Below are 20,684 nucleotides of genomic sequence, written 5' to 3'. Positions count from 1 at the left end.
TGTATGTCCCCGGAACACATTCAAGTGTGAAAACTATCATGTGACAAAATTCTGCATTGCATTGTAGTAAGTGTTATGTTGGGAATGTATGGTTCAAAAATATTAAAATGGCTATCAGAAATAATTAATAATTATTACAAATAATTATTGATCATGTTAATTGATCAATAATTGATCAATTGATAAATTCAGGCTCATTAAATATACTGAACTATTAATTTGGAACTCTGGTTAATAATTGAAATAATAACTGTAACCAAAATTACCATATCAGTGGTAAAGATTTAAGGATGTCAGAGCACTTGACATAGCAGGGGATGGTGATTCATTCACTCTTGTGCAATATTAAACAGACAGCGAGTAGGATTTCAAAGGTACTTATTTATAGTAATGCAAACATACAAATCTACAATTTAAATAAGTCTAACTAAAGACTAAAGCACTATTCGGACGGGATTAGTTTTACCTGGGCATGTGGGGTAATGTCACTTTACCACAGGACGTCAGTAATATTAATGGCCGATTCACACGGGATAAGAAATATCAGTAAAACTACCACAAGTGGGAGGGGTAAATCCATTCATGCACCGCCATGCCCTCCTGCCATCATGAGCGTATGATAGGACTGTCAAAAGCACCATGAAATTGAGTTCGAATATTTTCGAATTAATTTAGTAGAGTTTGAATAATATTAGAATTTATTATTATTATTATTATTTATTTATTTTTACAAAAAAAAACACACAAAAAATAAGATGCTTATTGCTGACGCAATATGAACGTGACACTCGGATGAAAACACCCCTTCTGACCTCACTGAAGTGCCAGGTATGATCAACTTCTGCCTCGCTATCTGAGCAATGTTTGGATACTTCAGTGCGTAGTTTTCCACCACAAGAGTGGATCCTGGTCGGCTCGTAGTGGTGTCTCATTCTGGTAACGTTTCATCTCTTCTTCAAAAAGTGTAGGCAGGGAGGCAGCAGGTGCAACACTCTCCCTGTATGTCTCCCCGAACAGGTCACCCATCGCGGACAGCGCAGTGGGTGGTGTTGGCGCAGCGGGCTCCTCCATCGGCGCCTCTCCCTCCCGCTGCGTCCCGCAAAATTATTGATAGTATTAATTAATTATTAATGATATTCGAATTAACAAATTTAGGTTCGAACTTATAAAAAATATATATATATTCGAATATATTTCTAACTTTGATTTTTTTTTTTTTTTTGACAGCCCTAACACACATATTTACTGCTGGTCTATTCGCACAGGATTAGTATTACCTGAGGTAATTGTCCTGGACCCTTTTACAGAAGGTAAAAGTCGCGGTAATCTTTACTGACATCGTGCGGTAATGATTACTGACATGGCACTTTCGGACGGGACTAAAATCTCTGGTAATTATTACTTTACCCTACGTCCCTATGTAAAAATAATCCCGTCCGAATAGGGTTTAAGAGACAAAGGATGTGTGCTTATGTGTGTGTGTGTAAAGGACATAGACAAAGATGTGTGTAGGTGTGAGTGTGAACTCACCAAGAAAAAATGGCTAACTATCAAGAAGATGGCCATATCATAGATGGCCACTCTGGCTGAAAGAGGTTCTGTCTGACTGTATGTGGCTGGTTAGACCAATAGAACAATGGACAGGTGCAAAGCGGGTACTTTGAGTTTCCTTTCTAACTGTAGTTATGTTCGAGAGTCAAATCATGTGAGTATATGTGTGTGATCTGTGTTGTATAAAGGTGCCAGGTTAATAAAAGGACGTTTAGTTGCATGTAAGACTTTGTCTGTGTAAAGCATAAACTATCTAACAATACAATAGCTCAGGAAAAGCCAATTACCCAATAGCCTGACTACAAAGAGATCACAACAATAAAACTCACTGGAAAACAAATCAATATGTAACATACACTGACAAAAGTTAACAGTCGTGCTTAGCTGTACTGTTGCACTAATGCTATGGAAGGTTTGCTTGCAAACTTTGTGTCTGCTGAAGATGCTAACTTGTCTGCTGTCATTAGAAGAGTTGAGTATGGCTGTTTGAGCAGGCCAAGTTCAGAGAGCTCTTAGACTCCTTCAAGATGAGCTAGGCCTGCGCAGAATTGATCACCACCAATCACCACACAATGCATTCCAGTTAGACCTGTGTCCAACTTCATCCCGACTTGCTCTGACATCATGCACAAGTGGACGATAATCTCACAAGATTGAGGCAGCTGCAGTATTTATTCTGGTAACAAAATACATTGTGTGGCTGATAGTGATGTTTAGTAGTCAGAGAGGCTAAATACATTGACATCACAGATCATAAACTATACCTATGTAACATTGGATTGTTTTATTTATTGAAGTATTTAGCAACACAAAGACTTGTGGTAAGTGGGATGTGAGGATTTCTAAAATAATATCTGTACAGATGTGAAGCCCTGACTCAGACTGATCTAAAAAACAAGCTATCGTCTTTTATTTCTTTCATCTGTGTTTGACTATTAATGTTTTCAATTTAGATTGACAGATTGACAAGCATTTTAATAGGCTACTCTGTTACAATTAAAACAGAGAAATAAATAGAAAAACTGAACTGAAAAAAAACCCCTGATGTATGGGTCTGATAACATTTGAATAAATTGGAATCGGATCTAGCAGGATGTGAGTGTTTCTGTGACTTCCTCCACAGACTGAAGGCTGTTGGAAACTATCCAACAGCTTTTTGTCAGTGCCTCCTGCTGCTGCCACCTGATCTTATTTGCTTCCCAGGTGAGGCGCAGCTTCATGCAACAAGGTGAGAAGAAATGGAGGAAAGGTGAGGCAGCTTTTCTAGCACTCATGATTCTCCTCTGAGGAAATCCTAGGAGAAAGAGACAGAATAGGAGAAAGATTCTTTTTTGGCGTGGTGGCATTGCAGGGTCACATACCACAGTGACCAGCTGTGACTGAAGAACAACTTCTAGGCAGCTTTTCACACAAAAATGTGAAAAAGCAAAGGTCTGTGGGAAAATTAGTTCATTTGGCTGCGCTTTGTCTGATGAACAAAAGGAGGAAATGTCAGTTTACACAGTCCAGCAATCCAAACAGTAACAAAAGTGCTCTTGTCACTCTAACAGTTTAAGGTCAAAGTTACTCAGACCAGCTTAGTCATATCAATGTCAACTACTATAAATTGACAGGCAGTGTTGAAATTATATTTCCTATATGTAAGTCCAACTGTACTCAAATTGCTTTTTTCCTGCTACAGCATACATATCTGCTCTCTTAATTACCTGTCCTGTGCTCTCTCTTTAGTAAAAAAAAAGAAAGAAAAGAAAATCAACAGCACAAAATAAAATTTTGATGCATCCCATGGTTTTGCATTAGTTTATAGGAATACCGAAGATCTTATTTACAATATACTGCCTGTAAGAGCTAGATATTTTCTTATTGGCTCTTACATTGGCTCTTACAGGCTGAACCCCACGTGTTCATTGGCTATCACTCAGTGGAAATGAAGAAAGGAGCTTTATTTACCTTTATGCATAATGGAATGAATGAATAGAATGATTTTTCTGACACCGAAGCATGCAGTTAACTTTCTGAACACAATACACATCACAACAACAGGAAGTGTGTGGCATTGAACAGAAACAAACCCTATGGTGTTGCTGTCAATCCATTACAGACATCAGCACACCTTGTCATTCAAGGCCCCCATACTGGACAGACAAAATATCCCACTGAGTAGTATTTGAAGATGCAGTGTAAGACATTCTTCCAGTGGTTAATTGGGCATGACATCAGTATTTGTATTTGGTCAAGTCTGACAGAGCTGGTAGATATTTTCTTCATTTCCATCTTTTAGAACATGTGAGATTTTTTTTATCATTATTATTATTAAAAATTGAAATAGCAATTGTAATTTTATTTATATAGCACATTTCACTACATGTAAACATTAAACACTAGTGTTTCTCATTGAAAGACAACATAAAGAAAATATGAGAACAAAGGCAGCATAAGCATAGGACAGTATGAGCATGAGTCACCAACATCAACCTAATCAAAGCGAGAACACAAAAACATACACAGACACACAGACACACAGACACACACACACACACACACACACACATGTAATATGTTCAGATTTTCATGCATGTGTAAGGATTCTGGCTCCAGCATTTTGAATGAGTTGGAGCTGTTTGACTGATTGTTTGGATAATCCTGCAAATAGAGCATTACAGGAGTCTAACCTGCTTGAGATAAACACATAACCAGTTTCTAAGGGTCAGTTTGAAGTATGAACGCTTTAAGTTTTGATATATTTTTAAAGTGGTAAAATGCTGTTCTTGTGATATTGGTTGTGTGATTTTTTTTTAACATTGAGATCAGTATCCAAAATATTGCCAAGGTTTCTGACATACTCAATGTATACCAGAGACAGTGTAAATCATTTTTTGGTCTCTGACTTTTAGGACCAATTTCGAGTATCTCAGTCTTCTGTATTCAGCTGTAAAACGTTTCTGGACATTAAGCAAATAACTTCATCAGTTCAGTTGACCTGTTTGTTAACACGACTGAGATCCAAGGCTGTAGCCAGAGTCACCATTGTGGGGGACCAAATCTGCCAGGGAGGTCTGGGGGTCTGTCCCTCACAAAAATTAAAATTTAAAATCTCATTTCCATTCTAAAATATTAAAAATTCACCAAGACATGAGATGAACTTTTAATTTATTTATCTATTTTTTTAAAAAAATAATGTCAAATAATAATAAACTAGTGACTAGAAAGAATGTTGATCAGGGTTGAAAATGATCACAAGCCCCCAGCCAGACAGTGGTAAAATATGCAAGTGGTGGTTAATTTGCCACAATGGTAACCGAGTCAGTGGCTGGTAGATTTTAGGATCCAGCAGTGGCAGGTGGCCAAAGAGTTAATTTCCAACCCTGATGCTGATACAAGTATGGAGGCCAACAGGAGTCTGAACATTAGGATGAGACTGTTATGATGTCATTATTGGATGTTAAACATCAATATTTGTTCCTGTTCCATCTTTCACCTCCATGTCACCTGCTCTCCCTGCCTTGGCGGCACTGCAATGTGCTTTCTGTCTTCCAAAACATTTGTTTCTACTCCATTTAATTACTGGCTTTCTTTTATTAAAATGATATTCATTTTCACAGTTACTGTTCCAGCTCAAAATGATGTATTGGCATTAATGTTACCTTTAATGCATGTCCTTACTGAAGTGAAGTGTTGTTACTGATAGGGTGTTACAATAATTAGGTTTCCCATCAAAAACTGAACATTAACAGATCCTAAATTTATGCAAAGCTAACAAGTGGTTGCCTTATACCAGACACAACTGTTAAAAACTCACAATCACCATAGCTTACATAACACTCACACTGAATACTAGTTTTTGACTTTTTAATGCATTTGAAAGTAATGAAATAGAGAGAGTACAGTATCTCTGTCATCATAAAGGGTCCATGGAAGAATATGAGCAGTGATGGCATTTTCATATGTAAAGGGAGTATAAATGAGCCTGAACAGTCTAGTTGGGTTTCTGAGACAAGTTTGGCAATGACATTAATACAATAAATATAACAACATAATTTGTTAATACTGTAACTGAGGGGTTTTATTCATGGGAGGCCTGATTATGAATAACATGCGACAATGGGTGGCACTGAAAAATCAAGGATTTACAGTCAAGAGTCCCCAATGACCTCACTGTCCTCACCTTTAACAAGAAGACAATAACACTGAACTTTGAACACGCACTTAGCAAGTATTTCAGAATATGATAGCTTTTGCCTTTCTGACTCAGTGATTAGATAGTGAAGGGGACCTGGTCATGATCACTGATTAGTCGTAACCCGAGAGGCTTAATAAATACAGCCCCCACACAGGAACAGATTAAGAACTCAAACAGAACACCCAACTCATCCCAAACATTACTTTCAGGCTGTGTGGCAACGCAAGGCAGTTTTATATGTATAGCACATTTTCAAACAACAGGACAATTCCATGTGCTTTATAGGATAATAAAGATACAGTATAGATAAGAGATTTACAGTCTTTTATCTTTATTATCTTATTTTAAAAGTATAAAGTAACTTTGCACTCACATCAAAACTGGTGAAGTATTTGATTCTATACAGGTCTCAGGCTCAGCTGTGACAAAATGGCTCAGTAGCACGACCTCAAAAATGTCCATGAAGTAGCTCCTGTAGTACGTTTCACTTAGGTGTACCAAAATTGGGGTCACATGCAACATCACAAGACTTTAAAAAAGCCTCTTGGAGCCAGGGTCAGCAACTTTTACTATCAAAAGAGTCACTTTTGACAAAAAATAATAATAAAATCAAACTCTGTCTGGAGCCACAAAACATATTTTAGCCTTATAATAAAGGTAAGTCAGACTATTACATCTAAATTAGCCAATCAACATTGCTTGTAGGTCTAAATGAGCATTTATTAATATGTTTTACCACCAGGTGGCTATTCTGCAGAGGGCAATTTATGATTAATTGGAACTTTAACTTTGCGGAGCTGGTGGTAAAAGCAAAAAATGAGCATATCAGTGCTCTTCTGTGCTGTACTTTGCTGTGTATCTGGCTACAGATAGAGATACTGACACAGATGCACGCACATGAAGTATTTCACCTTAACAAAGTTAAAAAATCTTCATTTTACTGCAATAGAATTTGAAAAAATTTGAATAATTTGAAATTGTTATGTAATAGCTAAATCATAGGGTAGCTTTACCTTAAAATACCCTGTCCTTCTATCTTTTACTTCATATCTCTGTCTCCTCTCTGCCCCAGAGAAGTATCTCATGTCCTGCTTTGACTTGGCACACAGTTTGAAACTATCCAGTCAAATTTGTGTTACTGTTTATATTGGCAAGGCTGTGGGGATAGTCAGCCAGATTAAAAGAGTGAAAAAAACATTCCAAGAAATGCTTAGGAATTCATGGAAAACCGCTTGATTTATAAAAATCTGATACAACTGATATTACTCAGTGGTTTATTTGCTGACCCTACATTCATTAACTTTGTCCAACTTCATGCTCAGTTTTGGGTAGGAGCTGAAAGGACTGCTAACAAGACTGTAGGAGCTTTAGATTTATAAAACTCACGTTAATCAAATAAATCATGTGGACTTTATACTGGTGCCTTTTTTGCTTGTATGTTTTTACGAGGAGCGGCAGTGTTTGCACTGAATTACAGCACAGGGCACTGTAACATTATAGTCTTCTTATTGCTAATGTAGCATGTTGCTTTTACAGTAAATGTGAAAAACTGAAAACACCTTGCTTTACTTATTCTCACTAAGACCAGTGGGTTGGAATATTAAGTGTTCACAGTTCAACAAGGAGTCGCAGCTCTTTTTTTTTTTTTCTTTTAAGTCTTCCTGATATTGTTTAACAGTCCCCAGTAGTATTTGTTGGGTAATTTCATGTGGTGTCACCGCCTGTAGGTCATCAAGTGCAAGGCAGCAGTGGCCTGGGAGCCCAAAAAGCCTTTGGTTATTGAGGAAATAGAGGTAGCTCCACCAAAGGCCAACGAGATCCGCATCAAGGTGAGAGATGTCCACAATAAGAGCACACATACACAGTGTGAGGTCCATTTAGTGATATGATTCATATTAACACCAAATTAAAGTGTCAATGGATTTCGAAGTGTTGCTAGTGCTGCTGGACCCACTAGGAGTGACCTCTCATAAGCCTGTCTCTTTATTTGTCTTTGGCCTCGTCTGTTTTAGGTCACTGAAAATAGATCTTTTGTGAAACTCCATCCAGGGTGAAGTTTTTTTAAAAACTCTGTTTTCAGTGTTGATGTTATGTCGTGAAATCTGCGTGAAAACAGATGCAAAAACACAGAATTTGCTTGTAATGTCAGAGCATGCGCCATTACCTCCGCTGTGAGGCGTCACAAATGAGCCGACTTTTTTCTTTTTTGTGCAATTTGGCGGACATGGACAAAATAGTGCTGGCTCTAACCTTGCTAACATTTATTACATGTTTATACATAAATATACAGTTACTCTTCCACTATATACTCCCGAGACCTGAACTTTTGTCTGGTATGTATTTTTAATTTCTCCCAGCTATTTGGGATCAGTCCCAATGTCCTTCAACAAGCTGATGATAAATTCCCAATGTCTTCAAACGAGTTCTTCCTAATAAAGAGTGTTGTTACTCTTGTTACTTTTGCTGAAATTGGTCAAATTCTGTGCCATATTAAACTACAGACATTATAATCATAAATAAAAAGTTTCAACCAGGGGGTGTCGGTGGCTTAGTGGTAGAGCAGGCGCCCCATGTACCAGGCTGTTGCCGCAGCGGCCCGGGTTCAACTCCAGCCCGTGGCCTTTTGCTGCATGTCTCTCCCTCCCTCCCCCCTTCACACTTCATTATCCTATCAATTAAAAAGGCAAAAAATGCCCATAAAAATATCTTAAAAAAAAAAAAGTTTCAACCAGAACATCTGATCAGGTTTTGTCCACTTTTGTGTTGGGATCGGCTGCAGAATGACTTGGCAGAGATGGCTGCCATCTTGTTCTGACATGGATAAGTGTATTTTGCTCTTACTACCACTAGATGGGCCAAAAACTGTCTATAAACAAGGACAACAGGTCTAAGTTAAAGGGATAGTTCGACATTTTGGGAAATTTGCCTATTGCCGTAATCCCTACAGTCATATGGGTAGGTACATTACCTTTAATTATCAGTGCCTGTTGTTCTGAGATCGGTGGGGCAGAACTGCCTGCTGCTCAGCGCACAAAATGGAGGTGAACGGTACAGCCCCCTCTCTCCCTCAAAACTAATCAAATACACCATCAAATGACTCCAAAATGCTCTAGTGGACAGCTTGTAGCTTACACATTCACCACGCTATGAAATAATAATGTAATACTACAAGACAGAGTTGTTTTGAAGCCAAATGCAGAGCCAGAACTACATTCCAGATATACAGTACTTGCTGGGCGGAGTGATTTCAAACAGCGTATGTTTAGTGCAGTTACTCCCATCATCAAAACAACAAGTTTGTTGAGAAGACGCCAGAATATACAGAGGAAGAGTTACAGGTTTTGGAAGAAGAGAGAGCAAGAAGAGAGGCTGAGGCTGCCGAGCAACCAGGGGCTGAGGGGAGACCCAGAGCGGCATGGATTGGTGGTGTAAATGTGGGGCTTAATGGCCACTTTATTAGGTACACCTGTGCAATGTAATACAATCCAATACAACAGCTCTGCCACACATTCTACGTTTACAAAGCTTTTACATTTTCAGTTTTTGTCAGAAAGGTGATTATTCTACTTTATTATTGAGGTTGTAGTGGGTGATGTTGGTGTACTGGAGTGCAGTATATTGAAAAGTATTCCTAATATTTTGTCCCCCTCAATTAGATAAAATTAGGAGGCCACCCCCGTACACACCACCACCATTCACTATGACCTCAATAACAAACAAAGTAGAATCATCACTTTCTAGACAATGTCAACAATAACCGAAAATTTCTAAGCTTCGGGGGGAAAATCATGGTATAGTCGTTCTACTGGATTGCATTAGATTACACAGGTGTACACAAAGTGGCCAGTGACTGTATGTTATACATACATATGTTGATGGTGGGATGGGACGAGAGTAGCCTACGCCTCAAAATAATCACCGGAACACGGGGAGAACATGCTAACTCCACACTCATAAATCACCACAACTCCTGAGGGAACAACAACATAAAATGTTCCCTAGCAGTCTGTTTATTCCCAGCAATGAGAAGTAATGCCAGTCACTTCACTATATGCTCTGGGCAAGCACTTATCCATAACATAACCACAACATTTGCATTTTAGCCTTATTTACCATGCTTGGGTTGTAGGCTAATGTTACTCAACATGGAGGTAACGTTACAGCAGAGAGATTGCTGAGCAAAATACACAACGATCACTTACCACGTCTGCTCGTTTTGTGATACCGACAGATGGTATGACAGTATCTTTCAAGAAAAGTATTTGAACCATTCCTGAGCTTCTGCGCTCGCTCCATCCTTTCAGTGTAGTCCTCGGGCAAAAAAATGGCAGGAGCACACAAACATTTTCCGGACCATTTCCACAGGCATGTTGGGGTCAATGTCCAGCACAAATAGCCATTGTTTCATCCTGTCCGTATTACTGGTTGGAACTACGTAAAACTTTACTTTGCTCCATGTCTTAAGCTTGTTACCACAACCTTTTACAATGCATGTGTAAACCATGATCTACAAAAACACTTGTAAACTTTCCTCAAACCTTCTGGTGTGTCCAGCTGATGATACCGCAAAAGGCTACAAGCAATAACAACAACACTGTCTCAGCTGCGTACTGTGTCACTCCGCCCAGTGGTTTACTCAAGAAAGTAGTTCCGAGTATTTGCTTCATGTGTCGTAATGTTACTTAATTATACATTATTATTTCATAGCGTGGGGAATGCGCAAGCCATGTGTTTTCCACTAGAGCGTTTTGTCATTTGATGGTGTATTTGATTAGTTTTGAGGGAGAGAGGGGGCTGTATTGTTCACCTCCATTTCAGCGGCCAGCTCTGTCCCACCGATCTAAAAACAGCAGGCACTGACAATTAAAGGTAATGTACCTACTCATATGACTATAGGGATTACGGCAATAGGCGAATTTGCCAAAATGTCGAACTATCCCTTTAAGCAGAATGATGTAAAAGGTGCAGGAAATCAAAAATGTGATGTCCTCATAGGAGGACGCAGGGTCTCAGGAGGATATTGAGGAACAGAGGCATCAGAGTGCACTGCGGTTACTGCACTAGGTAGACTTTAGGCAACAGCTTTTTTTTAGACTTCTGACTGGCCAACATCTTGTTCTTTATCGCATGCTTGGTTTATATCACTGCCTGTTGATTTGGTATGCTCTTTATGGTGCTTCAATTGTGTTTTTATTTATTTTTTTTTTTTAGGAAGGAAAAACCTTGTTTTCAGAAGTATTCGTGTACATATGGACTAGGCTTGAGTGTTTTTTGTTTTTGGTGCAGATTGTGGCAACTTCGGTGTGCCATTCAGACCTTTACCACCTTTTGGAGAATATGCATGAAGACGGCCAGTAGTCCTTGGCCACGAGGCAGCTGGCATTGTGGAGAGTGTCGGGCCTGGAGTCACTGAATTTCAGCCAGGTCAGTTTAGAATGGTTTAACATTCTGAAATATAGATTATTTGCTTTCTTTATGATTGATATGTCTCATGGTTGATTGTTGAGTACGGAGCTGGGGTGTGTTTAGCCCAGCTAAGCTCAGCGTAAAGTCGGGAAACAGTTTGCCTGGTTATGTCCAAAGTTCGGAAATAGTGACAAAAATGGCTGTCGCTTTCATTCAAAATTCATACCTTTTCACTTTTTTAAAAAAGCGACAGCCCTGGTGAGAAAACCTCTAAAGAATCTACTAACAAGTCGTCGTATATTAAGAGTACTACAGGTACTGGTGAGTAGTGATGGCAGAATGAAGCCTCATGAAGCATTTTCTTTATTTTCTGAGCCCACTAGATGGTGCTCTTGGTTTAAAGAGAGAGGCTAAAAGAATGGAACTCTAGTGTGTTTTAAACCTTTTGTTGAAGAAAAAGCATCATCTAGTGGGCTCAGAAAATAAAGAAAATGATTCATGAGGCTTCATTCGGCCATCACTACTGTTGAGGTGTACAAGGTATATAAACTGAGATCTATCAGTGCCATTCAGCGAATATTCTTATAACCTTGACTTGACTTTCACATGGCAACATTGTTTTTAAATTTTCAGGAGACAAGGTGATTCCTATGTTCCTCTCCCAGTGTGGAGAATGTCGCTTTTGCAAGAGTCCAAAGACCAACCAGTGTGAGAAAGGATGGTAAGCTCAACTTATCTCCTGCCATCAACTCCATTTTGTCTGCCAGACACATTTTATTCAACATGTCTCTGTCAAGATAGCGACTTTAGGTGCTGTTTGGCAATACCACAGGACAGATAGTTCAGATGGTTGTTTGTTTTAATTTTAAGCATATTGCAATATTCAGTGGAGCCTCTAATAGGACAGGACCAGCAATCAAATGTTGTTTTGGATTGCTTACGGATTATTTACATCAAAAAACATATTTTCCAGGTCCACTGATCGTCTCAATGCAATGTCACCTTCAGAGTCCAGCTTAAGCTGTAAAGGGAAGAAGGTGCTACAGTTTACGGGAACCAGTACCTTCTCTGAGTACACTGTGGTTAACCAGACAGCTCTGGCAAAGATCGACCCCGCTGCTCCTCTGGACAAAGTCTGTCTGCTTGGCTGTGGGATCTACACAGGATATGGAGCAGCAGTTAACACTGCTAAGGTGTGTATGTTTGATTGTTGCAGATCACCTACATCATTATTTTGGATTAAAACAATGGAATGAGACATTTTGTTTAAAATTAAAATTCTCAGCTTCTGAAAGAGTACGCACTCATTGTAGGACATAAAACCTTTTCATTGATTAATGACATTTTATAACTAAGTTCAGGAACAATGACCACACCTCAAACACATCACATTTCCACACAAAAGTATTTAAGTACACCTGATCCATTCTCTTCTCCTTTGACTCAGTTATCATATGACCCATGACAGACAGTACAGACATTTGCTTACAATAAGCCATGGACCAGGAGCTCCTTCTCACCCCTTCTGATAGTGATTTGTTTGAAGAAGTTCCCCAAACTCCCTAGGTCCATAAGTCTCTCTCTCTCCATCTCCTTCCATTCAATGTTGTCAGCAACTTTGGTTGGTCGACAACTCCAATGTTGTAGCCTCAGCAGCAGCTTCAGGGGAAGGTCCTGTCTTTGGTGTCCGAGGGACATTGTCCCCTCCAGACACCTCTTGCCAACCTACTTGCAATCCAAGAGCTTGAACAACAGGTGACACCACCGCGAGCCGTATTCACCACGCCATTACTTCAAGTGTCCCTAAGACAGGAATACAAAACCTTTCAAAGTGCTCACAAACTCCCGGCAGAAAACCACTCTCCAAGCTTCCAGACCACTTCTTCCACCTCTATGCTGATGATGTCATGGCACATCCCCCAGCCAAAGAAGCCCGGCCATACACATTAGCCTTCTCTGAGGGCCATGTGGTATTAAATACTACACAAGCTCCCACTGTTTCAGAGCTGTCTTCTTTCCCAATTTTCTCGCAAGCTTCACAAACAACTCAAGCACATGCATCCCTCCTTCTTAGCATCCTTTCTTCTCCTTTTGCTTCTACTTTTCCTATCCCATCTTCTTCTCTTTCTTTTATGATGACGATGTCACCAGGCCCAAAGACATCTAGTTGTTTACAGACACAGCCCTTTCCATCGGCTTTGGTGGCTACTTGGGCAGCAGGTGTTTCTCAACTGAATGGCCGCCCGAATTCTCATCCCTTACTTCTTCCTCCACCATCTGCGAAATGTGTCTGTCCAGCTTGCAGCCTTTCTTTGGCACAAATGGTCAAAGACATCCATCGCCATCTACTCCAACAACAGTATTGTTAACATCATTAACAAGGAACGGTCGGCTTGTCCAGACATCATGCAGTTCTTGCAAAGGCTCACCTTGGTTTTGGCCCAACATCAATTCATTATCCAGACCTCCCACATTGCAGGTCATAAAAACTCAATTACCGACTCACTTTCTCGTTTTTCATTCTAGAAATTCAGACAATTGGTTCCAGCCTTTGACCCTCTTCCAACTTCAGGCCCGACATTTTTTTTCCCACCATCTTTAATTTTTGCCCCACAGCTGGAACTGTTAGTCACTGCTTTGAAAGACACCATTCTCTACAGCAGGGTTCCCTATCTTCATATATGACCGGATGGAACTGCTTCAAAGTCTTCCATGCTACCCCCAGCCTTACGTTCACTTCCTCATGAAGCTGTCCTCAGGGGCACTGTGTCCACCCCTGTCCCACTCACAAATCAGCATGTTGATTAAAGGCCTCCACAAGGCTGAACAGCATCCTATGTTAAAACATTCGCCCTTCACTTTAGACCTGCTTGTCTGTTGCAGCTGAACTCTCCACAGGCTTTCTGTCTCCATTTATAGACAGTCTATAAATTCCTTAGCTTTCTGTGCTGTTAAGAGTTCACAGCTGCTGCTTCCACTCATCTCAACACACCACGTCATTTCCTTTCATTCATCCGACCCCATATACAAACTCAAAAGTAGCAAGACCAACCAGCCAGGTCAATCTCAACCCCATATTCCTCTTCGGTTAGGGTCATACCTACATCCATATGAACCCACCTGAGACTACTTAAACTCAAGACTAGTCAGCCAAGCTTCTCCTCAAGACCTTCTGTTTGTCTCTGAGATAGGCCAATTGGTCTCTGGTTTCACCACCCCTATCACCAAATCTTATCCAGATCCAAAATATTCCCTTTGGGGCATTCCTTCCTTATTAGCTGCTTCCATTGCTTTAAGGCAAGGAATCCCAGACCTCCTTGACCACTGGTCTTCCCAGCGTACAGCACTTACATCTGCTATGATCTAAACAGCATCAGAAACACCCTTGACCACCTTTCCTTGTGAAGTTTTTATTGGGGGCTCTATCTGCATTAGGCCATGTTTACACGAAAACGATCCACTGAAAATAGAATCATTTCTCATTTTCGTTTTGAAAAAAGTTGTTTGTCACCGTGTTTAGATGACAATGTTTTGATAACAATCACCATGCACACGGATCCGCAAAAATGACCAAAACCATGATGGTTGACTTTCACGCGCATGTCTAGTGACTGGAAGCGTAATGTGCATGTGCGAAAAGTCTCCGTTTTCAGAGGAACTGCATATTGCAAGTTTACATGACAACGGAGATGGTGCTGTTTCCAAAAAATTGCACTCTGGAACCCGTTTTCAGGCACCCAAAACACTGTTGCGTTTTCAGGCACCCAAAACACCGCTGTCGTGTAAACGATCAGCCAAAAGGCAACTAAAGTTTACCATTTTCATGTCGTATAAACCGGACCTTACAGTTTCATCTACCCCTGTTCACCCCTTCCATCCCACCCTCAGCTGACAGGGGACTGCAGTCATACTCTTCCATGCATCTGGTCATGACCCTGATTCTTCCCCTCATCCCATGACCTTTATCCCTCAACCCTCATCCCTCTATCCCTTCATTTGGACCCTCAATCCATCATATGCAATAAACTAGTCTAAATCTATATCTTAATTAATGTGGTCTTTGTAAGTGAATTACTGTATGGAGCATTAGTCTAAAGAGCCATGTTGACAAAAGCCTGTTGCACTTTAGGTGGAACCGGGCTCAACATGTGCTGTGTTCGGCCTGGGAGCTGTGGGTTTGGCTGCAGTCATGGGCTGCAAGGCTGCAGGAGCCAAGAGGATCATTGCTGTTGACATCAATCCAGAGAAGTCTGAGAAGGCCAAGGTGTTCGGCGCGACTGACTTCGTCAACCCCAAGGATCACAGTAAACCCATCAGTCAAGTGCTGTCTGAGATGACTGACAGAGGAGTGGACTACTCTCTGGAATGTGTTGGAAATGTGGGAGTCATGGTGAGGCAGATAGAGAGGTTTGCATAAAGATTTGATACAAATTGGCTCAAGAAGACTCAAGATAGGTACGATTTTTTTTTCCCCCAAGAAGTGTGCTGTTTTTGCTGTTTCTTCATCTAGCGCAGTGCCTTGGAGTCTTGTGTGAAAGGTTGGGGTGTCAGCGTTCTGGTTGGCTGGACAGACATGCACGAAGTAGCTACCCGACCCATTCAGCTCATCGCTGGACGTACATGGAAGGGCACCTTGTTTGGAGGTGAGCCCAAATATAACCATCACCACTGACTTAGAAATCTCTGGTAACCAAATTGCTGTGGGCTTGTTCTCTGCAATGGCCCTTTACTAAGCCCAGCCCCTTTGTGAGGGTCCGTCAAGTTGTCGGAGCTTACATGAAGCCCACACTGTAACTAGCTGCACCCCCCTGAGGAAATATCAAATTTCTGGAAATACAAAAAAACAGTTTCAGAGAGAAGCAGACTAAAGGGTCTACATAATGTGTTTGAAGGATATATCCAGGATGTCAAAGTCACTCAGCTACAAAACAATAAATATAAAGGAAAATTTGGCTTATTTTCAACCAGCTGTGTGTCATTTCAGTGTGTGCAGATGAATAAAGTTTGGCTTCTCCCATGCCACCAGCACCCAGTCCATCGGTCGGACAAGCTCTGGGGACAGCCAAACAATGTTCGTTTGCACACACTGCAATGACACACAGCTGGTTGAAAATAAGCAATTTAAGTTTACCTGTTTACCTTCATTGGTTCCTGTAAAGCAGGATAGGTCTTTATTCAGTGTTATAATCATTTAAAAGCAAAAGCAGCCTGTACATTCAGTGGGCTATAACTTCAGTAGCTAGCCAGCTGACTAACGCTACACCTTTAAGGGTTTGATTTTGGTTTTGGAATGGGGAGGAAATGTGTATCTCCTTTCAACCTCTCCAGGTAATAATTGTCATATATACACGTGCCCCAGGCACAATGTTTATTTTAAAATCCACAAAACTAGCCTGAAAATAAGTTGTCTAGCCCTTGTCAGAGCTGGCCGATGCCACGCTATGATTGGGGGGTGGGACTTAGCAAAGGGTCAATCATCTCACTAGTTGTACTCTAGCTAAGATGCCATGCTCTTATCATGTGATTTTGTGGCTTAGGCTTTAAAGGTAAGCATGGTGTGCCTCAGATGGTTAAAGCCTACCTGGACAAGAAGGTGAAGCTGGATGAGTTCATCACTCACAACATGACTCTGGACCAGGTCAATGATGCCATTGAACTGATGAAGCACGGCAAATGGTAGGTTTACAGTCCTACACATTCTTCTCAATTTATAACTCAGCAACAACACAGATAAATTAATAGGTGCAGGTCTGCTCGTTTCTCTTTTATTTTTGTTTTACAGCATCCGGACTGTCCTGAATGTCTCTCAAACGTAAAACCACTGTGCTGCTTTCAGTGACACTCAACACTATTCAGTGGATTACGTGAAGAGTATCAGAATCATCTGCAGTGTTGATGTAAGCAAAAGCTTAACATGTCAGCGTATTTATAGAGCAAAATAAATGGTCTAAACATCGGAGTGGCCTCTTTTTTTTGTCCTGGTGTTGCGTTGTATGTCGCTGGAATGGAGTTTAGGGTATCTGTTGTGGCCTGTTATTTACGATATATATATCTGCTGCTTCAGACCACTAGTTGGCACTGTCAAAGCAGGTACTAGTTGAGACCGTGTATAAAGAGTCAGAAAGTCAAGGTGGCTACTACTGGATGTTACTATGCAAGCTACTGAGAACTGTTTTATGTTACATGTATCCTGTTAAATGGCACTTGCTGCGGCATTCTTCAGTTCATCAGGTCACACGACATTGTCTACATGCCTTAAGCATGTGAAGAAATTCTTTATTGCATTGTGTTTATTGTGACAAAACTTGTCAGTAAAACAATTTTTGATCAGTTTTACTCACACCAACTTAGATTTATCAATGTTTGCATCACTTAATGGGCGTGTTGAAATTATTCCAATATAAGTCCAACAGCCATTAAATTGCATTTTTTAATTAATTTATTTTTTTATCTGCTGCAGCAAAACTATATGCTCTGTAAATGATTTGCCCTGTGTTCTCCTTTGAGGAAAAAACCCAAACCCAAACTGTTTTTGTTTGATCTCATGATGGCACCCCCTAATTTATCACTGTTAACACTGCTGGTTAATGTCAAACAATGCTAACGGGTAAAATTTGCCTGCAGCTGTTATTTAATGGTATGTAACTTTTTTTCAATACAATATTCAGGACCCCCAGTCTGCGATTTTGTGTATTATGTAGTACCCCCTATTGTTAAACGTTTTCAAGATGAGGCCAGATAGTTTAAAGAATGAGCATTTATATCTATATCCAACAGCAGGTAAAATTAAGGCATATGGTTGCTATGGCATTGCCTTTTGTCTATTACTGAGTGTAACAGAGCAGGGTCATAAGCATAGTTTATTACTATATTATTTTATTGTCAAATTGTCATTTTGTCAGTAGCATAAAAGGACTACAACTTTGACATTTCATTACAAAACCTATTATAGAATGATAAACGAACCTTGTGCAGGTGTAAGACAATAATTTTTTTAATGAAATAAAGTAAAATAAAATAAAACAGAATGAAAAAGTAAAATATACAAAACTGAAAAAAGCTAGCATAAGTGGGCAAAAGCATAGTTGTGGACTGTCAACCCAACCCAATAAAACTGCTAATATTTAGTATCTAGAGTTAACAGCTAGAATTATATAAATCAAGATAAGACTTAATTAATCCCATACCAGGGAAATTCCCATATCTGAAGCAAAATAAATAAAACCGCTTATCCTCTTGGGGGTCGTGGGGGGGCTGGAGCCTATCCCAGCTGACATTGGGCAAGAGGCAGGGTATACCCTGGACAGGGCTCCAGACTATCACAGGGTGAACACATAGAGACAGACAAACATTTGCACTCACATTCACACCTATGGACAATTTAGAGTCACCAGTTAACCTATCCCCAAACCTGCGTATCTTTGGACTGTGGGAGGAAGCCGGAGTACCCACAGAAAACCCACGCTGACACAGGGAGAACATGCAAACTCCGCACAGAAGGGCTCCCTCCTAGGATTGAACCAGTAACCATCTTGTTGTGAGGAGCGAGTGCTGACCACCACACTAAATCTTGCACATAGGAAACTGCACACAAATAAATAAATATATGACAAAGATGACATAGCATAATTCTATAACAATTGACGTGAATAATTTCACAATATAAATATGTGAGATTGTATCTGTTATCAAACATTATCTGCCATGTTGACATATTTTAAGCTAACGTTTAAATGATGTCCTCAGTCTTGGTTGGCAGTCAAGTGCAATCACATCCTTTATTATTTATTGCTAATGTTATAATTTAATGACTAATGTAATCCTTATGACTCTGATAGTAATGAAGGAGATCGACAGCTGACTGCCAATGACTGTAAATGACAGCAGAAAGGGTCAGTGGACTAGCAGCAGCAGCAGTTTATACACACATATGTATTTTTTTTCTTTTTACTATGCACTTATTTACTGCTATGAATTAATTAAATCTCAAAAAACTCATAGTCTCCACCATGGATTGGGGTGCTACATGGTGATGCTCCAGTCGTTTGGAGTAAGGGGTACCTATGTATTTTCTCCACTGACAGAGAAATGAGAAAAAAATGTTGCATCAAGTAAACAGGAGCAATTTTATACTCACTGCAGATTACGACAAAAAAATATGTGAGGTTATGATTTTCAAGAACTGTGTTAGCACTTATTTCACAAAGACCACACCACTGGGAGAGTCTGGTTTGTTAAAAATAAGGAACAGAGAAAGGCTTGCAAAACCGAGGGAGTTGAGACCCAGGGTGAGGGTGCTGTCTCATTGCAGGAGTCTTTAGGTTCCACTGAAACCCCATGTCAGTCTTGTGCTGAGACAGAGGGTATGAAAAAGACAGGAGAAAGGCACACCTACAGTATAGAGGCCTGGGTGGGAAATCACTTTGGGAGATTAAGGTGTGGTCTTTGTTCTCCAACTTAAGTTATGGAACATCATTAGTTGTGAATGTTTAACAAAGTATGACGAGTGGCATCAGTTACTTGATGAGATGAATTCAGTTGAAGTTGTCTCATGTTTTTGGTTGTCTTTTTGATATGTAATGAGTGTATGTCCACCAAGTTAAAAATGTTCCCTAATGCTTTGTGCATTAAACCACTATGGGATGTATCAATCAATTTTATTTATAAAGCTCAAATCACAATTTGTCTCAGAGGGCTTTACAGCATACGACATCCCTCTGTCCTTTGGACCCTCATAGCAGATAAGGAAAAACCCTTTAATGGGGGTCCGCTGGAGGTCCGCCGCTTTTCCCGGTCAGCGGTCCTGGCTAGTTTTACACCCTGAGCAAACCAAACCAATTTTTTTTTTTGACAAAAATATAGGCTGCTTCGGCTGATTTTTTTATGCGCACGTGCCCCTAAATATTTTTTACAGTTCGGACACACCTATTTTTAGACGCAAATGCGAGTGAAACGCTCGCACTGTGGAGCGCTGCTGCCAGACAGTGGAGCACAAAGGTTCCAGAGAAGAAGGCGAGTTAGTGACATGCGGTAGAGCCGAGTTAGCGAGATGCAGTAACAGGACATGAATGTTAGCAAAGGAGGGAGAGAGAGAGAGAAGGAGAGAAGGAGCTCAGTGTATTATAGGAGGTCCCCCGGCAGACTAGGCCTATGTCAGCCTAACGAGGGGCTGGTCCAAAACAGACCTGAGCCACCCCTGACTATAAGATGAACTATAAGGTGGATTTCAAAATCTACCAGCTATTCAATAGGGTTTCATTGTTTTATTGGCCAGTGAGCGAAGCTTACAAAATACAGTATAATGCATACCAAGTATGATTCCTTATTGCTGGAACTAGTTGAGACATATGTTGTTATGTATTCAGTCTCACCAAGGTCCTTTCAGTACTGATCTGCAGCATCTTATAGCAGCATATAATACTGTAATAACATTTATGATTAGCATGACTACTTGTATAGTTCAGTAGTATAACAATTTTAGTGTTTAGACTGATCTCCCATTTAGCGTAGTATGTTTCATTTTTCAGAATCACTTACCGTGTTTTTA

The 20,684-nt window shown here is 40.2% G+C and overlaps 1 pseudogene across 1 annotated transcript; it reads left to right on the top strand.

The window, feature by feature from the left end:
• Window positions 1-6,244: 6,244 nt before the first annotated feature.
• Window positions 6,245-17,094, top strand: LOC117267268 (alcohol dehydrogenase 1-like; annotated as a pseudogene). Its single transcript, XR_013493429.1, has 9 exons — window positions 6,245-6,286; window positions 7,459-7,560; window positions 11,018-11,155; window positions 11,771-11,858; window positions 12,111-12,330; window positions 15,267-15,527; window positions 15,648-15,780; window positions 16,675-16,813; window positions 16,920-17,094. The product of XR_013493429.1 is annotated as an alcohol dehydrogenase 1-like (transcript).
• The last annotated feature ends 3,590 nt before the right edge of the window (window positions 17,095-20,684 follow it).

This window comes from Epinephelus lanceolatus, chromosome 15 (assembly GCF_041903045.1).
Source record: "Epinephelus lanceolatus isolate andai-2023 chromosome 15, ASM4190304v1, whole genome shotgun sequence".
Classification (NCBI taxonomy): Eukaryota; Metazoa; Chordata; class Actinopteri; order Perciformes; family Serranidae; genus Epinephelus; species Epinephelus lanceolatus.
The sequence above is the reverse complement of the archived record's forward strand: the minus strand, read 5'-3'. Positions and strand labels throughout refer to the sequence as shown.